This window comes from Pimephales promelas, chromosome 3 (genome assembly GCF_988280905.1).
Source record: "Pimephales promelas chromosome 3, fPimPro1.hap1.1, whole genome shotgun sequence".
Classification (NCBI taxonomy): Eukaryota; Metazoa; Chordata; class Actinopteri; order Cypriniformes; family Leuciscidae; genus Pimephales; species Pimephales promelas.
Genome location: NC_142771.1, coordinates 45,015,237 through 45,025,236, shown reverse-complemented (window position 1 = coordinate 45,025,236; position 10,000 = coordinate 45,015,237). Strand labels below are relative to the sequence as shown.

The window sequence follows — 10,000 nt, the reverse complement described above, 5'->3', positions numbered from 1 at the left end:
TTCGGGCGTTCTCAAGGTGGTATGGCCGTAAGCAAAATCTGCTGCCAAAATTGGGCTATTTGAATGGTTAGAACATTAGGGTAGTAAACTATATAAAGCTTACAGCACCTGGTATTCCCAGGCGGTCTCCCATCCAAGTACTAACCAGGCCCGACCCTGCTTAGCTTCCGAGATCAGACGAGTTCGGGCGTTCTCAAGGTGGTATGGCCGTAAGCGAAATCTGCTGCCAAAATTGGGCTATTTGAAGAAGAAAAAAAAGAGACTCTTTCAGGCTTTCTGAAGAAACTCAGAGAATATTTCAGGCTTTTCGAGGGGAAAAAAAGACAATTTAGGATTTTTGAACCATTTCATTGACTCTTTTTTTTTTTTTTTTTTTTTAAACAATAAAGCTTACAGCACCTGGTATTCCCAGGCGGTCTCCCATCCAAGTACTAACCAGGCCCGACCCTGCTTAGCTTCCGAGATCAGACGAGTTCGGGCGTTCTCAAGGTGGTATGGCCGTAAGCGAAATCTGCTGCCAAAATTGGGCTATTTGAATGGTTAGAAAATTAGGGTAGTAAACTATATAAAGCTTACAGCACCTTGTATTCCCAGGCGGTCTCCCATCCAAGTACTAACCAGGCCCGACCCTGCTTAGCTTCCGAGATCAGACGAGTTCGGGCGTTCTCAAGGTGGTATGGCCGTAAGCGAAATCTGCTGCCAAAATTGGGCTATTTGAATGGTTAGAACATTAGGGTAGTAAACTATATAAAGCTTACAGCACCTGGTATTCCCAGGCGGTCTCCCATCCAAGTACTAACCAGGCCCGACCCTGCTTAGCTTCCGAGATCAGACGAGTTCGGGCGTTCTCAAGGTGGTATGGCCGTAAGCGAAATCTGCTGCCAAACTTGGGCTATTTGAAGAAGAAAAAAAAGAGACTCTTTCAGGCTTTCTGAAGAAACTCAGAGAATATTTCAGGCTTTTCGAGGGGAAAAAAAGACAATTTAGGATTTTTGAACCATTTCATTGACTCTTTTTTTTTTTTTTTTTTAAACAATAAAGCTTACAGCACCTGGTATTCCCAGGCGGTCTCCCATCCAAGTACTAACCAGGCCCGACCCTGCTTAGCTTCCGAGATCAGACGAGTTCGGGCGTTCTCAAGGTGGTATGGCCGTAAGCGAAATCTGCTGCCAAAATTGGGCTATTTGAATGGTTAGAACATTAGGGTAGTAAACTATATAAAGCTTACAGCACCTGGTATTCCCAGGCGGTCTCCCATCCAAGTACTAACCAGGCCCGACCCTGCTTAGCTTCCGAGATCAGACGAGTTCGGGCGTTCTCAAGGTGGTATGGCCGTAAGCGAAATCTGCTGCCAAACTTGGGCTATTTGAAGAAGAAAAAAAAGAGACTCTTTCAGGCTTTCTGAAGAAACTCAGAGAATATTTCAGGCTTTTCGAGGGGAAAAAAAGACAATTTAGGATTTTTGAACCATTTCATTGACTCTTTTTTTTTTTTTTTTTTTTAAACAATAAAGCTTAAAGCACCTGGTATTCCCAGGCGGTCTCCCATCCAAGTACTAACCAGGCCCGACCCTGCTTAGCTTCCGAGATCAGACGAGTTCGGGCGTTCTCAAGGTGGTATGGCCGTAAGCGAAATCTGCTGCCAAAATTGGGCTATTTGAATGGTTAGAAAATTAGGGTAGTAAACTATATAAAGCTTACAGCACCTGGTATTCCCAGGCGGTCTCCCATCCAAGTACTAACCAGGCCCGACCCTGCTTAGCTTCCGAGATCAGACGAGTTCGGGCGTTCTCAAGGTGGTATGGCCGTAAGCGAAATCTGCTGCCAAAATTGGGCTATTTGAATGGTTAGAACATTAGGGTAGTAAACTATATAAAGCTTACAGCACCTGGTAGTCCCAGGCGGTCTCCCATCCAAGTACTAACCAGGCCCGACCCTGCTTAGCTTCCGAGATCAGACGAGTTCGGGCGTTCTCAAGGTGGTATGGCCGTAAGCGAAATCTGCTGCCAAAATTGGGCTATTTGAATGGTTAGAACATTAGGGTAGTAAACTATATAAAGCTTACAGCACCTGGTATTCCCAGGCGGTCTCCCATCCAAGTACTAACCAGGCCCGACCCTGCTTAGCTTCCGAGATCAGACGAATTCGGGCGTTCTCAAGGTGGTATGGCCGTAAGCGAAATCTGCTGCCAAAATTGGGCTATTTGAATGGTTAGAACATTAGGGTAGTAAACTATATAAAGCTTACAGCACCTGGTATTCCCAGGCGGTCTCCCATCCAAGTACTAACCAGGCCCGACCCTGCTTAGCTTCCGAGATCAGACGAGTTCGGGCGTTCTCAAGGTGGTATGGCCGTAAGCGAAATCTGCTGCCAAACTTGGGCTATTTGAAGAAGAAAAAAAAGAGACTCTTTCAGGCTTTCTGAAGAAACTCAGAGAATATTTCAGGCTTTTCGAGGGGAAAAAAAGACAATTTAGGATTTTTGAACCATTTCATTGACTCTTTTTTTTTTTTTTTTTTTTAAACAATAAAGCTTAAAGCACCTGGTATTCCCAGGCGGTCTCCCATCCAAGTACTAACCAGGCCCGACCCTGCTTAGCTTCCGAGATCAGACGAGTTCGGGCGTTCTCAAGGTGGTATGGCCGTAAGCGAAATCTGCTGCCAAAATTGGGCTATTTGAATGGTTAGAAAATTAGGGTAGTAAACTATATAAAGCTTACAGCACCTGGTATTCCCAGGCGGTCTCCCATCCAAGTACTAACCAGGCCCGACCCTGCTTAGCTTCCGAGATCAGACGAGTTCGGGCGTTCTCAAGGTGGTATGGCCGTAAGCGAAATCTGCTGCCAAAATTGGGCTATTTGAATGGTTAGAACATTAGGGTAGTAAACTATATAAAGCTTACAGCACCTGGTAGTCCCAGGCGGTCTCCCATCCAAGTACTAACCAGGCCCGACCCTGCTTAGCTTCCGAGATCAGACGAGTTCGGGCGTTCTCAAGGTGGTATGGCCGTAAGCGAAATCTGCTGCCAAAATTGGGCTATTTGAATGGTTAGAACATTAGGGTAGTAAACTATATAAAGCTTACAGCACCTGGTATTCCCAGGCGGTCTCCCATCCAAGTACTAACCAGGCCCGACCCTGCTTAGCTTCCGAGATCAGACGAATTCGGGCGTTCTCAAGGTGGTATGGCCGTAAGCGAAATCTGCTGCCAAAATTGGGCTATTTGAATGGTTAGAACATTAGGGTAGTAAACTATATAAAGCTTACAGCACCTGGTATTCCCAGGCGGTCTCCCATCCAAGTACTAACCAGGCCCGACCCTGCTTAGCTTCCGAGATCAGACGAGTTCGGGCGTTCTCAAGGTGGTATGGCCGTAAGCGAAATCTGCTGCCAAACTTGGGCTATTTGAAGAAGAAAAAAAAGAGACTCTTTCAGGCTTTCTGAAGAAACTCAGAGAATATTTCAGGCTTTTCGAGGGGAAAAAAAGACAATTTAGGATTTTTGAACCATTTCATTGACTCTTTTTTTTTTTTTTTTTTTTTTAAACAATAAAGCTTAAAGCACCTGGTATTCCCAGGCGGTCTCCCATCCAAGTACTAACCAGGCCCGACCCTGCTTAGCTTCCGAGATCAGACGAGTTCGGGCGTTCTCAAGGTGGTATGGCCGTAAGCGAAATCTGCTGCCAAAATTGGGCTATTTGAATGGTTAGAAAATTAGGGTAGTAAACTATATAAAGCTTACAGCACCTGGTATTCCCAGGCGGTCTCCCATCCAAGTACTAACCAGGCCCGACCCTGCTTAGCTTCCGAGATCAGACGAGTTCGGGCGTTCTCAAGGTGGTATGGCCGTAAGCGAAATCTGCTGCCAAAATTGGGCTATTTGAATGGTTAGAACATTAGGGTAGTAAACTATATAAAGCTTACAGCACCTGGTAGTCCCAGGCGGTCTCCCATCCAAGTACTAACCAGGCCCGACCCTGCTTAGCTTCCGAGATCAGACGAGTTCGGGCGTTCTCAAGGTGGTATGGCCATAAGCGAAATCTGCTGCCAAAATTGGGCTATTTGAATGGTTAGAACATTAGGGTAGTAAACTATATAAAGCTTACAGCACCTGGTATTCCCAGGCGGTCTCCCATCCAAGTACTAACCAGGCCCGACCCTGCTTAGCTTCCGAGATCAGACGAGTTCGGGCGTTCTCAAGGTGGTATGGCCGTAAGCGAAATCTGCTGCCAAAATTGGGCTATTTGAATGGTTAGAACATTAGGGTAGTAAACTATATAAAGCTTACAGCACCTGGTATTCCCAGGCGGTCTCCCATCCAAGTACTAACCAGGCCCGACCCTGCTTAGCTTCCGAGATCAGACGAGTTCGGGCGTTCTCAAGGTGGTATGGCCGTAAGCGAAATCTGCTGCCAAACTTGGGCTATTTGAAGAAGAAAAAAAAGAGACTCTTTCAGGCTTTCTGAAGAAACTCAGAGAATATTTCAGGCTTTTCGAGGGGAAAAAAAGACAATTTAGGATTTTTGAACCATTTCATTGACTCTTTTTTTTTTTTTTTTTTTTAAACAATAAAGCTTAAAGCACCTGGTATTCCCAGGCGGTCTCCCATCCAAGTACTAACCAGGCCCGACCCTGCTTAGCTTCCGAGATCAGACGAGTTCGGGCGTTCTCAAGGTGGTACGGCCGTAAGCGAAATCTGCTGCCAAAATTGGGCTATTTGAATGGTTAGAAAATTAGGGTAGTAAACTATATAAAGCTTACAGCACCTTGTATTCCCAGGCGGTCTCCCATCCAAGTACTAACCAGGCCCGACCCTGCTTAGCTTCCGAGATCAGACGAGTTCGGGCGTTCTCAAGGTGGTATGGCCGTAAGCGAAATCTGCTGCCAAAATTGGGCTATTTGAATGGTTAGAACATTAGGGTAGTAAACTATATAAAGCTTACAGCACCTGGTATTCCCAGGCGGTCTCCCATCCAAGTACTAACCAGGCCCGACCCTGCTTAGCTTCCGAGATCAGACGAGTTCGGGCGTTCTCAAGGTGGTATGGCCGTAAGCGAAATCTGCTGCCAAACTTGGGCTATTTGAAGAAGAAAAAAAAGAGACTCTTTCAGGCTTTCTGAAGAAACTCAGAGAATATTTCAGGCTTTTCGAGGGGAAAAAAAGACAATTTAGGATTTTTGAACCATTTCATTGACTCTTTTTTTTTTTTTTTTTTTTTTTAAACAATAAAGCTTACAGCACCTGGTATTCCCAGGCGGTCTCCCATCCAAGTACTAACCAGGCCCGACCCTGCTTAGCTTCCGAGATCAGACGAGTTCGGGCGTTCTCAAGGTGGTATGGCCGTAAGCGAAATCTGCTGCCAAAATTGGGCTATTTGAATGGTTAGAACATTAGGGTAGTAAACTATATAAAGCTTACAGCACCTGGTATTCCCAGGCGGTCTCCCATCCAAGTACTAACCAGGCCCGACCCTGCTTAGCTTCCGAGATCAGACGAGTTCGGGCGTTCTCAAGGTGGTATGGCCGTAAGCGAAATCTGCTGCCAAAATTGGGCTATTTGAATGGTTAGAACATTAGGGTAGTAAACTATATAAAGCTTACAGCACCTGGTATTCCCAGGCGGTCTCCCATCCAAGTACTAACCAGGCCCGACCCTGCTTAGCTTCCGAGATCAGACGAGTTCGGGCGTTCTCAAGGTGGTATGGCCGTAAGCGAAATCTGCTGCCAAAATTGGGCTATTTGAATGGTTAGAACATTAGGGTAGTAAACTATATAAAGCTTACAGCACCTGGTATTCCCAGGCGGTCTCCCATCCAAGTACTAACCAGGCCCGACCCTGCTTAGCTTCCGAGATCAGACGAGTTCGGGCGTTCTCAAGGTGGTATGGCCGTAAGCGAAATCTGCTGCCAAAATTGGGCTATTTGAATGGTTAGAACATTAGGGTAGTAAACTATATAAAGCTTACAGCACCTGGTATTCCCAGGCGGTCTCCCATCCAAGTACTAACCAGGCCCGACCCTGCTTAGCTTCCGAGATCAGACGAGTTCGGGCGTTCTTTTTTTTTTTTTTTTTTTTTTTTTTTACCAGGCCCGACCCTGCTTAGCTTCCGAGATCAGACGAGTTCGGGCGTTCTTTTTTTTTTTTTTTTTTTTTTTTTTTTTCGGGCGTTCTTTTTTTTTTATTAAGAAGTTTCAATCAATAAAATACAATAAAAAATACAATAATGAAATACACTAAAAAAATACAGATTTTCCAAACATCATGTGAACAAACATCTCTACATTACATATCTTTAGCTTTTGTACATTATTTAAAAGACTTCTTCTCCCGGCAGCTTCCACAGTAGATCTTTTAAAACATAAACAGCTTTTGGTGTAAAAACATCATAAAAAGAATTCAACATATTTTCACCTTTAAAATACACATACAATCTTTCAAAATATACTTCAGCTTTCCTTTTAAACACACTCCAAACATCCAACATGATTTTTTCTTTTTTAGCCACAGTTCTTCTCTCCCATATTGCACTTTTCATTAACATGACACACAGATTAATAAAACTTTTGTTTTGACACTTCTTTCCCCACCCAAACATCACAACTCTGTTCCATTCCATTCCATTTTCATCCCACTCCTCAGTCAAATCGTTAATTAAACATTTACATTTCTTTAAAAATTCCTCCAGCTCTTTACAATATAAAAACATATGTAAAATCCCCTCTTCCTTCTCCTGGCACACTTTACACATAGCATTTTGCTCAATTCCTATTTTGTTTAAAATTGCATCAGTAAAAACAACTTTATGCCTTATAAAATACTCCAAACATTCCAATTTAGTTTCCACACATCTTCCCTTCATGTTTCTCCATATGCTCTCTTTCTTTAAATCTTTGAAATGCTGCATCCAGTATGCATTAACAATCGGCTCTTTAAAAACATCATCTCTAAAAGAACAATAAATCATTTTCACAGTACATTTCTTAAAATCATCCAGTTTTCCGTCCAATTTCACATTAATACATTTCTCTTTTGGCTCCCCTTCCATACCTTCTATTCTTTTTATCCATTCTTTCGGTATTGCACTTTTAATTAATTCAAATTGGTTAATTATTCCTTGTTCACTGTAATCCTCTTTTGCCTCCTCCATTGCATCCACAATAAATTGAGTCGGTAAAAAGCCTTCTTTGAATTCATATAACACATCTCTCACCCTTGTTATCCCCACTTCCATCCATTTCTTTAAAAACATTTCTTTACCTTGCTTTAAAATGTTTTTGTTTAAGAACAGAGGTTGATTTAAAATGTTTTCTCTCCCATGTGGATCATACTCGACCTTGTCTAAAAATTTTCCCCACGCACTAAACATTTCTCTATAAAAACCTGGTAGCCCTTCTGTCATCCAAATCTTCGTTTTCATCCATAAAATTCCATCCCCCATGTTAAAATTCCCACATTTGTTTAAAAAATATCCCATTGTCTTTTTCCATTCTGCGTTACCCTCTTCTTGTAGATATTTTTTCACAGTTTTCACTCTCAAGCTATTTTTCCTTTGTGCCACATCCATTAACCCTAAACCCCCCTTGTCTGCTGCCCCTAAAATCGTGTTAAAAGCTATTCTCGCTGGCTTCCCCTCCCATAAAAAGTCAAGAAAACATTTCTTCAACCTCTTTTCTGTCCACAACGGCATCTCCGACACGTATAAAACATACCACAGCTTAGAAACCATTAAAACGTTCAATATTAAAACCTTTCCCTTCAAGTTTAAATTCCTCAATTTCCAAAAATTTAACCTTCTTTCTATTTCTGTGACCAGTTGCTCCCACATTTCATCTCTAACTTTCTTCTCATTTTTCCCCATTAAAATTCCTAAAATCCTCATTTCTTCTACTTCCTTGAACTTAAAACAATCCCTTAAAATCATTGCTTCACCAAATCTCATATATACTGTCTTATCCTCATTAACTTTACTTCCCGATCCTTTACAATAGTCTTCTACACACTTCATAACTTCTTTGACGCTCTCCTTTCCTTTTACTATTATCGTTGTATCATCAGCATATTGAAAAACCTTCCCTTCTGCTTTTTTTTCCTCAATTTCAATACCAGTTATTTCTTCTTTTTGCTTTATCGCCAATCCCAACGGCTCTGATACAAGTGAATATAATAATGCTGAAAGCGGACAACCCTGTCTTATTGATCTTGTGATTTTAAAACACTCTGTTAAAAAACCATTACATTTTATTCTTGTTAAAGCACCCTTATATAAAATCTTTATCCATTTGATAAAATCTCCCCCGAAACCAAATTCCTTTAAAACATCAAATAAAAACCGGTGTTCCACTCTATCAAAAGCTTTTTCAAAATCAAGACTTATTACATATCCATTTTCATTCTTTTCTTTCATGTACCATATTGTGTCTCTTATGCTCATTGTCGTATCCGCTATATCCCTTCCTTTTACTCCGTACGCTTGGTTTGTTTTGATTATACTTGGCATTACTTCTTTTAACCTGTTTGCTAAAACTTTTGCTAAGATTTTAAAATCTGTGTTCAGCATTGTGATCGGTCTGTAGTTTTTTAAATCTACCTTTTCTCCCTTACTTTTATATATCAGCTTTGTTATCCCCATCCCCATTCTTTCATTGACTTCTTCTTCTTCAAAAATTTCTTTGAAAACTTCCTTTAATATTTTGGTTAAAATCTCTTTAAAACATATGTAAAATTCATTTCCCAAACCATCTATTCCTGGACTTTTCTTTTTATTCAGCTGCTGTATTGCTCTTTCTATCTCTTCTTCTCTGATTTCTTGATTACATTCTTTTTTATCTTCCTCGCTAATTTTTGCTTTTATTTGCTTCAACAATTCCCTTTTTTTGTTTTCGTCTACACCCCTTGTAGTAAAAAGATTTTCATAAAAATCCTTTATTTCTTCTAAAATCTTTTCATTCCCTTCTACAATTTCCCCATTTTTTCCTCTTATCTGTTTTATCATTTCTGCTTTTCCTTTCTTTTTTTCCAAATCAAAAAAGAACTTTGTGCATTTTTCTCCCTCCACCGTATATTTAGCTTTGCTTCTTAATCTCGCTCCCTCATATTCTTTTTCCTCTATTTCTTTCAGTTTTTCCTCCATTTCTTTTATCTTTTGTAAATCTTTATTTCCTTTATTCAATTCTTCTTCTAAGCTTTCCTTTATTTCTTTTTCTTTGTATTTTTTGCATTTGCGTATTATACTACCATACTTTATCGAAAATTTTTTTATTAAAAACTTTACGTTCTCCCACCATATTCTTTTATTTTCCTCATATATTTCATTTTCCCTTTCTTTTTCTATAATTTCTTTAACCTTTAAGATATAGTCTTCATTTTCTAACATTTTTGTATTTAAAACCCATATTCCTGGCCCTCTTTGCACTTTATTCCCGTCTATTTTAAAAAATAAAAACTTGTGATCACTGAAACTTGTGTCTTCATACTTAATGTCTTCAATAAAATCCTCCATATTCCTTGTACACAAAACATAATCAATTCTTGTCCTACACACAAACTGCCCTACTATTTGTCTTCTTGAAAATTCTTTTTTCTTTTCATTTCTTTCTCTCCACACATCTATCATATTATTTTCTCCCATTAATGCTTTTAATTCTTTTCTCCCTGTATCTGTTCTAAAAACCATTCCTTCTGCCATGTCTTGTTTACTAAAAACCGTGTTAAAATCCCCCATCATTATCACTTTCTTATAGTCCTTTACAATACTTCTTAAAATATTAAAAAACTCTTTCTTTTCCTTCTCCTCCGTTGGTGCATGTACATTTACTAAAATCAATTTACATCCTTCGTAATTTACTTCCACAGCCATGCATTTCCCAATCTTATCTGTGTACACCACTCTGGTTGTATTAAAAGCATCCTTTCTCATTAAAAACGCCACCCCTCTTCCAAGCCTACCTTCCCCATTATTATATAAAATATCCCCTTCCCATTTCTTTTTATATTCCATCATCACACT

General features: G+C 40.5%; 29 non-coding genes across 29 annotated transcripts in view; all 29 read right to left on the bottom strand.

The window, feature by feature from the left end:
• LOC148983795 (5S ribosomal RNA) overlaps positions 1-33 on the bottom strand; it is a 119-nt gene extending 86 nt beyond the window's left edge. The window contains exon 1 of the ribosomal RNA XR_016164534.1: positions 1-33. This exon is cut by the window's left edge and continues 86 nt beyond it. This is a non-coding gene — a ribosomal RNA (5S ribosomal RNA).
• A 63-nt stretch (positions 34-96) lies between these two features.
• On the bottom strand, positions 97-215 carry LOC148983794 (5S ribosomal RNA). The gene has a single exon (XR_016164533.1). It is a non-coding gene; the product is annotated as a 5S ribosomal RNA (ribosomal RNA).
• Positions 216-387: 172 nt separating this feature from the next.
• LOC148983793 (5S ribosomal RNA) lies at positions 388-506 on the bottom strand. Its single transcript, XR_016164532.1, has one exon. It is a non-coding gene; the product is annotated as a 5S ribosomal RNA (ribosomal RNA).
• A 63-nt stretch (positions 507-569) lies between these two features.
• LOC148983792 (5S ribosomal RNA) lies at positions 570-688 on the bottom strand. The gene has a single exon (XR_016163178.1). It is a non-coding gene; the product is annotated as a 5S ribosomal RNA (ribosomal RNA).
• A 63-nt stretch (positions 689-751) lies between these two features.
• LOC148983791 (5S ribosomal RNA) lies at positions 752-870 on the bottom strand. The gene has a single exon (XR_016164531.1). It is a non-coding gene; the product is annotated as a 5S ribosomal RNA (ribosomal RNA).
• Positions 871-1,039: 169 nt separating this feature from the next.
• LOC148983790 (5S ribosomal RNA) lies at positions 1,040-1,158 on the bottom strand. The gene has a single exon (XR_016164530.1). It is a non-coding gene; the product is annotated as a 5S ribosomal RNA (ribosomal RNA).
• A 63-nt stretch (positions 1,159-1,221) lies between these two features.
• On the bottom strand, positions 1,222-1,340 carry LOC148983789 (5S ribosomal RNA). Its single transcript, XR_016164529.1, has one exon. It is a non-coding gene; the product is annotated as a 5S ribosomal RNA (ribosomal RNA).
• A 171-nt stretch (positions 1,341-1,511) lies between these two features.
• On the bottom strand, positions 1,512-1,630 carry LOC148983788 (5S ribosomal RNA). The gene has a single exon (XR_016163367.1). It is a non-coding gene; the product is annotated as a 5S ribosomal RNA (ribosomal RNA).
• Positions 1,631-1,693: 63 nt separating this feature from the next.
• LOC148983787 (5S ribosomal RNA) lies at positions 1,694-1,812 on the bottom strand. Its single transcript, XR_016164528.1, has one exon. It is a non-coding gene; the product is annotated as a 5S ribosomal RNA (ribosomal RNA).
• A 63-nt stretch (positions 1,813-1,875) lies between these two features.
• On the bottom strand, positions 1,876-1,994 carry LOC148983786 (5S ribosomal RNA). The gene has a single exon (XR_016163302.1). It is a non-coding gene; the product is annotated as a 5S ribosomal RNA (ribosomal RNA).
• Positions 1,995-2,057: 63 nt separating this feature from the next.
• LOC148983785 (5S ribosomal RNA) lies at positions 2,058-2,176 on the bottom strand. The gene has a single exon (XR_016162156.1). It is a non-coding gene; the product is annotated as a 5S ribosomal RNA (ribosomal RNA).
• Positions 2,177-2,239: 63 nt separating this feature from the next.
• On the bottom strand, positions 2,240-2,358 carry LOC148983784 (5S ribosomal RNA). Its single transcript, XR_016164527.1, has one exon. It is a non-coding gene; the product is annotated as a 5S ribosomal RNA (ribosomal RNA).
• A 171-nt stretch (positions 2,359-2,529) lies between these two features.
• Positions 2,530-2,648, bottom strand: LOC148983783 (5S ribosomal RNA). Its single transcript, XR_016163366.1, has one exon. It is a non-coding gene; the product is annotated as a 5S ribosomal RNA (ribosomal RNA).
• A 63-nt stretch (positions 2,649-2,711) lies between these two features.
• Positions 2,712-2,830, bottom strand: LOC148983782 (5S ribosomal RNA). The gene has a single exon (XR_016164526.1). It is a non-coding gene; the product is annotated as a 5S ribosomal RNA (ribosomal RNA).
• Positions 2,831-2,893: 63 nt separating this feature from the next.
• LOC148983781 (5S ribosomal RNA) lies at positions 2,894-3,012 on the bottom strand. The gene has a single exon (XR_016163301.1). It is a non-coding gene; the product is annotated as a 5S ribosomal RNA (ribosomal RNA).
• A 63-nt stretch (positions 3,013-3,075) lies between these two features.
• LOC148983780 (5S ribosomal RNA) lies at positions 3,076-3,194 on the bottom strand. The gene has a single exon (XR_016162155.1). It is a non-coding gene; the product is annotated as a 5S ribosomal RNA (ribosomal RNA).
• A 63-nt stretch (positions 3,195-3,257) lies between these two features.
• Positions 3,258-3,376, bottom strand: LOC148983779 (5S ribosomal RNA). The gene has a single exon (XR_016164524.1). It is a non-coding gene; the product is annotated as a 5S ribosomal RNA (ribosomal RNA).
• Positions 3,377-3,549: 173 nt separating this feature from the next.
• Positions 3,550-3,668, bottom strand: LOC148983778 (5S ribosomal RNA). Its single transcript, XR_016163365.1, has one exon. It is a non-coding gene; the product is annotated as a 5S ribosomal RNA (ribosomal RNA).
• Positions 3,669-3,731: 63 nt separating this feature from the next.
• On the bottom strand, positions 3,732-3,850 carry LOC148983777 (5S ribosomal RNA). The gene has a single exon (XR_016164523.1). It is a non-coding gene; the product is annotated as a 5S ribosomal RNA (ribosomal RNA).
• A 63-nt stretch (positions 3,851-3,913) lies between these two features.
• LOC148983776 (5S ribosomal RNA) lies at positions 3,914-4,032 on the bottom strand. The gene has a single exon (XR_016163626.1). It is a non-coding gene; the product is annotated as a 5S ribosomal RNA (ribosomal RNA).
• A 63-nt stretch (positions 4,033-4,095) lies between these two features.
• Positions 4,096-4,214, bottom strand: LOC148983775 (5S ribosomal RNA). The gene has a single exon (XR_016164522.1). It is a non-coding gene; the product is annotated as a 5S ribosomal RNA (ribosomal RNA).
• Positions 4,215-4,277: 63 nt separating this feature from the next.
• On the bottom strand, positions 4,278-4,396 carry LOC148983774 (5S ribosomal RNA). Its single transcript, XR_016164521.1, has one exon. It is a non-coding gene; the product is annotated as a 5S ribosomal RNA (ribosomal RNA).
• Positions 4,397-4,567: 171 nt separating this feature from the next.
• LOC148983773 (5S ribosomal RNA) lies at positions 4,568-4,686 on the bottom strand. The gene has a single exon (XR_016164012.1). It is a non-coding gene; the product is annotated as a 5S ribosomal RNA (ribosomal RNA).
• Positions 4,687-4,749: 63 nt separating this feature from the next.
• LOC148983772 (5S ribosomal RNA) lies at positions 4,750-4,868 on the bottom strand. The gene has a single exon (XR_016163177.1). It is a non-coding gene; the product is annotated as a 5S ribosomal RNA (ribosomal RNA).
• A 63-nt stretch (positions 4,869-4,931) lies between these two features.
• LOC148983771 (5S ribosomal RNA) lies at positions 4,932-5,050 on the bottom strand. Its single transcript, XR_016164520.1, has one exon. It is a non-coding gene; the product is annotated as a 5S ribosomal RNA (ribosomal RNA).
• A 174-nt stretch (positions 5,051-5,224) lies between these two features.
• LOC148983770 (5S ribosomal RNA) lies at positions 5,225-5,343 on the bottom strand. Its single transcript, XR_016164519.1, has one exon. It is a non-coding gene; the product is annotated as a 5S ribosomal RNA (ribosomal RNA).
• A 63-nt stretch (positions 5,344-5,406) lies between these two features.
• On the bottom strand, positions 5,407-5,525 carry LOC148983769 (5S ribosomal RNA). Its single transcript, XR_016164518.1, has one exon. It is a non-coding gene; the product is annotated as a 5S ribosomal RNA (ribosomal RNA).
• A 63-nt stretch (positions 5,526-5,588) lies between these two features.
• On the bottom strand, positions 5,589-5,707 carry LOC148983768 (5S ribosomal RNA). Its single transcript, XR_016164517.1, has one exon. It is a non-coding gene; the product is annotated as a 5S ribosomal RNA (ribosomal RNA).
• Positions 5,708-5,770: 63 nt separating this feature from the next.
• Positions 5,771-5,889, bottom strand: LOC148983767 (5S ribosomal RNA). The gene has a single exon (XR_016164516.1). It is a non-coding gene; the product is annotated as a 5S ribosomal RNA (ribosomal RNA).
• Between the last annotated feature and the right edge of the window lie 4,111 nt (positions 5,890-10,000).